Source organism: Silene latifolia, chromosome 7, assembly GCF_048544455.1.
Source record: "Silene latifolia isolate original U9 population chromosome 7, ASM4854445v1, whole genome shotgun sequence".
NCBI lineage: Eukaryota > Viridiplantae > Streptophyta > Magnoliopsida > Caryophyllales > Caryophyllaceae > Silene > Silene latifolia.
The window spans coordinates 29,483,917-29,494,109 of record NC_133532.1 but is presented as its reverse complement, the minus strand read 5'-3'; the positions used below and the strand labels follow the sequence as shown (position 1 = coordinate 29,494,109).

At 38.8% G+C, this 10,193-nt stretch overlaps 1 long non-coding RNA gene across 1 annotated transcript; it reads left to right on the top strand.

Annotated features, from left to right (window-relative positions):
* Positions 1–3,218: 3,218 nt before the first annotated feature.
* Positions 3,219–6,272, top strand: LOC141590999 (uncharacterized). Its single transcript, XR_012520586.1, has 3 exons — positions 3,219–3,377; positions 3,477–3,544; positions 6,126–6,272. It is a non-coding gene; the product is annotated as an uncharacterized LOC141590999 (long non-coding RNA).
* The last annotated feature ends 3,921 nt before the right edge of the window (positions 6,273–10,193 follow it).

Here is a 10,193-nt window from a genome sequence, read left to right as displayed (position 1 = left end):
ACAGTTGTCTAGGACAAACATTTCAAACCTTTGTCATTTTCAAACCTCACTTAACACAGTGGCACACTCCCACTTCACAAGTCGAGTCTTTCTTTGAGTAAGTGTGCTAGAATGGTCGATCGTGTTTTGATTCATCGTCAATCTCTTATCCAGTTCCCAAGATGCCTGGAACTAGTACCACAAGTCAGAGTGGCCAACCCCAAAATGGTAATGATCAAATCTTAGCTGCGCTCGCGCGTCTCCAAACAAGCCAAGACCAAGTTTATGATCGCCTCAACACTATTGAAGGCCGAATTGTTGCCGTAGAAACTAGACTCCCTCATGCAGAAAGCGAGGTTCCTAGCGAGGTCGTGGATGATAACCTTCCACCCTTTGTTGGACAACAAGAAACCAACCCTCCAATAGGTTTTACTGAAGCTGAAAAGCGACTCCAATACTTGGAGGAGCAACTAATGTACCTTAAGGGAGATGACATCTATATGGAGAATAATCGCAAGTATGAGGTCGTAAATGCTCAATTGCCAACCAACTTCAACATGACTGACATCCCGAAATTCAAGGGGCATGAAAACACTTTGAACCACATTCGTGCTTTCAAAGACTACATGTCTATCAAAGGCATCAAACCTGAGATGTTCTTAAGGATATTTCCTTCATCTCTCGATACCATTCCTACGCAATGGTTCTACTCTTTTGAGCACAAGAAGATTGCCACTTGGGATGACGCCGCAATTGAATTTAATAAACAATACACAGATAATGCTGAAATCCAAGTCAACATGCGCACTCTAGAGGTTCTTACCCAAAATGAAAAAGAAGGCTTCACCGACTTCCAAAGTAGGTGGAGGAAGACTAGCACACAATTAGTTGAACGTCCAGATAAAGCTACCCTTCTGGAAAAATTCGTGGATAACTTAAGACCCATTTATGCAAACCATTTGAGGTACCAAAACATTAAGACCTTCAAAGATCTAACCGTGCTAGGGACGAGAATTGAGGTTGACATCCGTAAAGGGATCTTGTCCAAAATGGTAGGTCGTGGATATCAAGGCTCAACGAGTCGTTCTTATGGCTTTAGTAGCAAGACTGATGAGGTTAACCTTATCGAATCATCAAAGAAGAATAACCCACAAAGGAAGTTCACGAACATTGGCGATACATACTCCAATGCTCTGAAAAGGTTGATGAAACAGGGTAAACTCCAACTCATAGGACCTACACCTGACCCAAAAAAGAAGTCCAAGTTCTGGGACAAAAATGCATACTGCGAATATCATAGAGGTAAGGCACACGATACAGAGAAATGCTTCAAGCTAAAACATGTCCTTCAGGACATGATCGAAGATGGTCGTCTACCTATACCTCCTGGAGGTAAGCCTAACAATTCTCAGAATCCTCTTGGAGTTCTGATGATTACAGATGAAGAATCCACCTTGGATTGTTCACACCTCATTTCTCCAATCGAAGATGAGATTCATGCATTATAAGATGAGGGGAGTTACTCCATCATTTCTCCTACCATCGCCGATTTTATTGCATGGGCAAAGAGTGTAAGTAGGCATGTTTCAGAACTGGAAGATGTTGTAGCATCCCTCTGTAATCCAAGCACCATACCCAAGGAGAGCGTGCCACTAAATCTGTTTCAAAATTCTACAATGCAAGAGGTAGTCGCCGTAGTTGACAGTCTAGTCGACTAAATAATCAGTTTAGAAGCCGAGCTCATCAGATTGAGAGAGCTTACTAACGTCAACGAAATATGGGCCAATGACGATGAAGATGAATACCTCACTGAACACTATCTAGTCAAGGTTAGTGAGGATATAGTCAAAGCTAGCAAAGATCAAGATATAGACCACCTTACTCGTTCAGGGCGTCCATATCAAAATGTTTCTCAAAACGGTCCTATAACTAATGGTCCAGTTACTAACACCAATGTTATCACACCAAATGATGGCGAAGATACATCTACTGACCACTTGCTAAAGCAACTACAGAAAACAAAGGCTGATCTTTCAGTCTGGCAACTAGTGGCAAGTTCATTTCCTCATCGCCAAGCTTTACTGCACGCCTTGGGTAAATTGAAGGTAGCGCACAATTCTACGCCTGACGACGTAGTCAACTTGGTCTTCCAAGATTCAACTAAGCTAAGTAACCCGGTTACTTTCTCAGATGAGGATTTGCCTCCCTTCGGCGCCAGTCACAACCTAGCTCTGTACATTACCGTCATATGCTTAAAGAAGAACGTGCCAATGACTTTGGTAGACGATGGCTCCGCAGTCAATGTCATACCATTAAAGACAACATACAAATTGGGCATGAAAGAATCGGATTGGACTCCTACAAACCAAGGTGTTCGAGTATACGATGGAACACGGCGTAAAGTGGTAGGGCTAGTCAACCTCTGTAACACCCCGTATTTTATTAAGTTGGATAAAATTCTTTTAATTGTTACTTTATATTTAATTACGTTGGTTAACGATTTATATATTTATTTTTCTCAGCTAATTAATTAATTTCATTATAATTCGTTACGTTAAATTTAATAATCATTAATAAGTTTATTTAAAGTTAGTTCGAATTTATTGAAGTTAGTTCGGGTTTATTTATTTAATAATTTCCGTTTCTTTACGAGTCCTTATGAAGGTTGTTTTAAGTAAACCCGAGATGGATTTTGGGAACAAAACCGTCCAATTAGCTATTTTGAGCTTATTTCACTAAAATAGCAATTTTTATTAATATCCGTTAGTTTCGTAAAAATCGCTAATAATTCCGGTTCAAGCTGATAGCGTATTATTTCTGTTAACTAGCTGAGTTTATTTTATTTTCACTCATTAAATTTATTTATTATTAATTCCGTTTTATTAATGAAACTTTTACTAAAAACCGATTTTATTAACTCGAGACGGTTTTAAAAACGAGCGAAATTACTTAACAATGAAGAAACGTACGTATAATTAGAAGCTAGCAAGCTAGCTGGTGTCTCATTATTATTATTATTATTATTATTATTATTATTATTATTATTATTATTATTATTATTATTATTATTATTATTATTATTATTATTATTATTATTATTATTATTATTATTATTATTATTATTATTATTATTATTATTATTATTATTATTATTATTATTATTATTATTATTATTATTGTTGTTGTTGTTGTTGATGTACCGTCCCCACCCCCTTATTTTTTTCCCATTTTTTCTTCTTCTTCATTCGAAGTCAGCAACAACAACATCCCTACAACAACACAAAAATGGACCAAAGCACCATTTCGTCACCCCCAACCTCAGATCCCGTCCCATTTCTCAACCAAATTTAATAATTTTTACACCTTTAGCTTCCTCATTCCTTCCTCGTTCTTTTAAGGTAAAAAAGTCTCCTTTTTGTAGTGGTTTCGTCTTTCGCCGTCTTATAAAAGTGTCGTCTTTTAGCTTCTTTATTCCGTTTTCTTGCCCTTTTATGAAGGATTCGAAGACCCGGGGTGAGGCTCGTGCCTTGTGGACCATTTATTCGAAGAATAAGGAGCGTTTAAGGTAACGGTGATAGGATTATTCGTTACTAAGTCGATTTTGTATGCTAGTTTGTATATTGGATGCTTACTTGTGTTAAAGTTTCATTCTTTATGAAATTTCCATATTATTGTAGTATGTGACGGTCTTATACTAGATTTACTTATTAATTTTGAGAAAAGTTAGTACCTTTGGATTCATGGTGAAGTGGGTAATTATGTTGGGTAATTTAATTGGGTGAATACTATCATTTTAATGCTTAAAATTTCGTCTTAAGACGGTCACAAATGAGCTTCTTTAATAGTGAAAATGGGGTATTTGATTTCTGTTTTGGCACATTTCCCTGGAAATTATAGGTGTTGAAATTGGGACTGTTTTAAGGCCAAAAATCGGGACATCTTTGGGACTGTTACAATGGGTTGTATGTATTTTAGGACTGTTTAAAGTCGTGAATTATCACCTTACAGCCTTTCTGTGAGAAGCACTATCTTTTTTTTTTTATAAAGAAGGTACATGGCTATGCTGATCACCAACGTTGACCTTATATGGTCAGTTTGCCAAGTCCTTGTTATATAGTTTGTATAATTCACATTATATCCACATATGACATAAAGATGGCTTTGTTAGACAATTGCGACACTAGGTAACCAGAAATAGGTTAGTGCTTAAGTTCATTACATTGACAATAATAAACTTATTGGGTAATAGATGCAGGGAACATTTGTCCTTTACTCTTTCTTTTAGCACTAGAATGTGGGGTGTTACTCGTCCTATTGCAGGGTTTGGCACTGTTTTGGATAGGAAGAAGGGGTTATGTTCGACTTTGTTTCTGGGCAGAATAGGGGCTGGTCTGACATGTTTGGGCAGGAATGCGGACTGTTCTGGGATGGTGAAAGGGTGGTAGAAATGAGTTGTTTTGGGTCTGCTAGATGGTACTCGACTAGGCTGCTTTAGATGGCTAAAATGAATGCTTAGATCGGGTTTATGAGAGGCCAAAATTGGGCTGTCTTGCACTGTGGTGGTGGCTGGTCGTTTGAGGTCGTATAGGAGCTATCCAAATGCCCCTTTGAGCCGTGGGTCGAGTTTATTTTGTGCAAATGTGATTCTTTTGAATGAATTATATTTCCGTCTCGTATTTTATATTAAGTAATCCGCTAAATATCGTCCTTTCACATAATTATTTTAGGTGACTCATATGTGGTTGAAGTTGAAGAGTAATTTTGGGTTTTAGAAGCTTTCTCAAGTTATTACTTGTCTCTTTCTAGCGTAAGGTAACTATTCCGAGTTACTCGACGAATTAATGTCACATTAGTAGTTAATGTTTTGCCTGTTTTTTGTTAAGTGTTTAGGTGATTGATAATGTGTTACTTTCGTTTTTCACATGATAGAAATTAGAAATAGCATGAGAATTATATTGTGATAAATTTTATGATTTGGGCCAAAGCGAGGCCAAGACTACGAAATGCTGGGCCGTTGACCGAACGAGTTTGGTCAAACTAGGTTTAAACCAGTCAGCCTCGATTTGACCGATGACCCGTCGCGGGACTCGGGTCGAGGGTTTGTCTTTGAGGTGAGATTGGTTGTTATTGGAAATTTTATGTTATGTCTTGATATTTGTAATTATCATTTCACATGTTGGTTGTTGGATGAATTGGTGCTTATACTTGATCTTGTTGCCTCTTTGCCATTTTAGCTTGTTCTCATGAATTATGAAATTAACGGTTAGCTGGAATTTGGATTATTATTGATAATGGAGATATTGTTGGATTGTCAGCTGAATTGGGTATCCTACTTGTCTTGTGTGGTGTGGGCTAAAGTATTCAAGCTGGGACTAGCTGGGACTAGGTCCTAGGTGAGTATTTCGGCCTTCATCATAGATAGGTCATTATAGTCTTTGACGAGTGTATGTTCACTGCTTAATAGCCTCTGTGTTCCTGACTTGGTGGGTTTATATCCAAGTTGGGGCATGACCTCGTTACTTATTTTGAGAGTAAGTGGTCAGCTTAAGTACTAGCCAACCCTTTGGTGGACTCCTTAGGGTACTCACATGGTTTTATACAATTGTGGGTCTTGGGTGCGGTGGTGTGTATCCGCATGTCTAGGTCTGCGCAGATTTTAGGCTAGGGTTGTGTTGTCTCTTGGCCATGTTTTCTTAATAGTAACCGCTGAGCCAAGATACCGGTTCGATTACCTTCCCTACCTCGTGGTATAGACTCGAGTTACAATGTGACATATGACCGTACTAAGAACTTGTGCCTGTCTTTGATATATTGCCCTTTCTTGTATGGTGATTCTATGAATCATAGAAGGTGAGATGCAAGCCGGCTATGGTTGATAGAGTTTGGATTCCTGGATGTTATGTGACTCACATGATAGTGTAGCTTGAGTCGGTCTAGTATTCACATGCTAGGACTATGTGGTGTTATATTGTTGTTCACATGATAAGCACGATTGTCTAGCATCTATATGCTAAGGCATTGTGTGATTCGTATTCATATTCTTATGATTACATGTTATATTAATTATGACATTTCGTGGCTGGGAGAACTCGGAGTTACTCCCCACTGACTGTGGCTTTCGTATTTGTATAAAATGCGAATGACAGGTAGGTGATGCATATATGGGGTACATGGACGAGCTAGCGAGCAAAGTAACCTTGGGACCTAGACTGGTTTTATTTCATTGTGACCCTTAAACCTTTTTTGTGTCACATACATTTTAGGGACATATGTCTCCCTTTCTCATATTTGGTTTGTATAACTTTGTTTCGCGACTTTAGCGATGTTTCATTCTTGAGATTTATTTTGGACCTTGCATGTTTGACACCTTCCCTTTTGGATATCTTTATAACAGGTTCAGGTTTTAAAAATTACAGGTTTTTACCAATTGAACCTATTACAAACATATCCTGTCAGTTTTTCTGTAGAATTACGTGTTTACTTTTTCGCAATAATTGAGGGTGTCACAACCTCACCATAGCCACAAGGCCGATTGAGCGAAAGGTTAACTTTCAAATACTGGATATCGAAGCATCATTCAATATACTTCTGGGAAGGCCTTGGATTCATGCTTCCAAAGCAGTAACATCCACCTTGCACCAGAAAATCAAGATCCCACTAGATGGCAAAATAGTGACGATCACTTCGTCACCTATCAAGGCAGTGATAGAGAAGATGTCAAGCAACCAAGTAGTCACAGATCCAGTATACGAGCTTGGGGGCTTTCATAGCATAAACTCTGTAGAGAGTGAACTGGCACCTCTATACTTCGATCCATACTCCAATTTAGTGGTCAACCACATACTCAAGTCTCAGGGATACTTCCCGGGAATACCACTAAATCCTGCCAAGTAAAATACCTTTGCACCTTATAAAGAAGGAAACTCCCAAAGGATACCATTGGGATTGGGATACAAACCCACGAAAGAAGAAGCTTTGGAGATGCTCACACAATTTCAAAATCGTAAGAACAAGGGAATCCAAATACGACCCTACCTCCCTACCCTAAATGGATACTTCGTTAGAGAAGGTAATCAAGAATACTTTCACGGGTTTCCCGAACCTTTAGACTATAAAGGAACGCAACTAGCTGGAATCAAGATCTTTCACGATTTTTACTTCATTCCTCCAGAAACGGTTTCTACCGTCAAAACTCGTCAAACACCTTGCTTAGACGAACAGGCTGTTAGTCTTCTGTTTGGGGAGGACTGATTTATTAGAGCTGCATAGGATGAGATCATTACCATGATACTTCAGGATGACCATTTCAACACTACAACATTAATCACCAAAACCAGTTCGAATCAGCAGAAAGGATGGAGAAAGTCGATCAAGTGGACGAACAACCAAGGAAAGCTCTTCAAGGTCACCACTGGAGAAGGAGAGATGTTTAAAGGAGAACCTGAAGACAATGAATTCGAGTCAGAGTCAGAGTCGGAGTCGGAATCAGAGTCTGAGCCTAGAGAAGTCCCTAGAGAGTCTCCTCCTGTCGTCACTCCCAATCCCCTTGTTTCTCCTAGCATAGTATCGAGTAGTAACAGTAGCTCGGGAAATGCCCTAGCAGCTGTCCCTTTACCGCCACTGACTAGTGAACAGATGACATCTTTGTTTCAACTCTTTTCAAAATTTAATATGAATAAATCAGATTCTGCTTACTCTTTGTGTTATTCTGAATGCAATTCTATTTACGATGATAATGAGGATGATCCTGACCCAGACTCAATCGAACTACCTCCCTACATAGCTAAAGAAATATTACAAGAGGGGGAAGGGGCACCAGTTATAGAGAACACTGAACCCATCAACGTAGGAACCGAATTAGAACCCCAAGAACTTAGGATAGGGACAACCTTAAACTCAACTGAAAGGGCCGATTTCATAGACCTTCTACACGAGTTGAAGGATGTTTTCGCTTGGTCGGACAAAAATATGCCAGGGATCGACAAGGATATTGCAGAACACAGAATTCCAATCAAACCAGGTTTCAAACCCGTAAAGCAGAAGCTTAGTCGAATGAGGACCGAATGGGCTCTTAAAATCAAAGAAGAAATCGATAAACAATTCAAAGCCGGGTTCATCAAAGTTTCCGAGTATTCAGACTGGGTGGGTAACATAGTACCCGTACCCAAAAAGGATGGGCGAATCCGAGTTTGTGTTGATTTCAGAGACTTAAACAAAGCAAGTCCCAAAGATAATTTCCGTCTACCACACTGACGTGACCAATATTTGAGCATATTTAGTCCTCGAACTAGCCTCGTTCCTATGCTTTTTAGTGCATATTTGGGTCATTTACTATTTTTAGTCCTTTGTTTTGCATATTCTTTGAGGTTTTGTTTCCTTGGTAGGAGAGGAGTGCAAACCTTGCATTTTCATGGTAAAATAGAGCTAAATTGATCGAATCTAATGACCAAGCATCAAATAGAAGACAAGACTAGAAGGCCTTTGTACATATTGTTGTAGATGGTCAATGATGAAGAAGATCCCTACATCTCCGACAAGATTCCCGAGGACTAGGCCTTAATCCATGGGTCAAAGGATACTAGCATGACACATCCTAGGGTGTTTTACAAGTATTCTAACAAGCAAAATCTTAAGAAGAAAAAGCATCTACTAGGGCTTATATACACTTGTCAAGCATCCCAAATAGACGGTTTCTCAAAATTTTTTCTAACATGCAAACTACATGCCATGATGCAACTAACATATATACATCCTAATGCATATGATTCTACCAACTAATATGTCATATAAACTAAATGCAATCCTAACAACACATGGATACACAAACCGCAACAACAAAATACACCACATTCTCCTTGACATGTAAGCCCATCCTCCTCATATGAACAATGAAAAAGAAATGGAAGGGAAATAGAGATTAGAGCGATCATACCAAGCGGTCTTCATTTTCCCTTGCTAATGCCTCAAATGTAGTGTTGTATCTACGTGAGAAGAGAACAAAAGCACAAGTATATACAATTCTACACTACTAAATTAAAGAACATGTTTTTGGTTTTTCAATTTTTCAAATTTTTATGGATTTTTGTTTTATGAAATTAAAAGACATATTTTTGTGATTTTTCGAAATTTTTCATTTTTTATGCATTTTTGGAATATAAATTCCCATCCCCCACTTTATTTTGGACATTGTCCTCAATGTACATGTAGGAGTAGGAATAAAAAGGAAAACATGTTTTTGGATTTTTGATTTTTTGAAATTAAGTACAAAGGCAATGATATGATATGAATGAATGCATGCTCTAACTAAATGCAATTCTATATGTCATATATAACAAATGAATGCAATCTAAACTATACTATATGATGCATGATTTCTAGTAAACTATGGTCACCTATGATCAAACCTCCCCAAACCGATTTAAACACTATCTCTAGCGTAGAAAAGAATAGGATGGGTCATTAGTGACTATGCATGAATTCTGGTCTATATGCAACTATCTACATGAATCATGTGAGATATATTACAATGCAACTATACTATATGAACTAACTAATGTAAATGCAATATGAAATATAATACAAATGCAAGCTAAATGTATATACAAAAGAGAGAGGGAGAGAGGAGTATCATACAAATAGAGGTGATGAGGTAGGCCTCTTTCACTCGTCATCATCCTCATCTTGGGGGTAACCATACCGGTGAGAACTCCCGCCTTGGTCATACCCTCCTCCTTGGCCCGAGTACCCTCCACCACCGAGATTCGAAGCTTGGTCCCCTTGATTAGGGAAAAATGTTGTGGTTGGGCCCAAGAGGGCTTAGGACCATTGGGGTCAATATACCCTTGTTGAGCCATGTTATAGTATTGGGGATAAAGGGCCAAGTAGTTGTCGACCCTCCCTTCATGTATCCCGAGGTCCACTCTATTCATGAGTTTCATCAAATCTTTAATACCCGGGGTATTGGGGATTTCCGGTCGGAATTCGGTATAAGGAGTAGGGTATGGTGGGATAGGCACATAGGAAGGTGGGTGAGTAGACCTTGCCGGTACCCCACGAGGTACTTGTTGTTGGCGGGGTGCCTCTTCCCTTTGAGGGGGATTGTCGAGGATTTGGAGATCAAGGAGGTAGCTTGGTGTAGGAGAATAATACCCGTCGTTGTGAGTACAAAAAATAAGATTTATAATTTCCTATTAAAACTAACCTAGGCTAGTGGT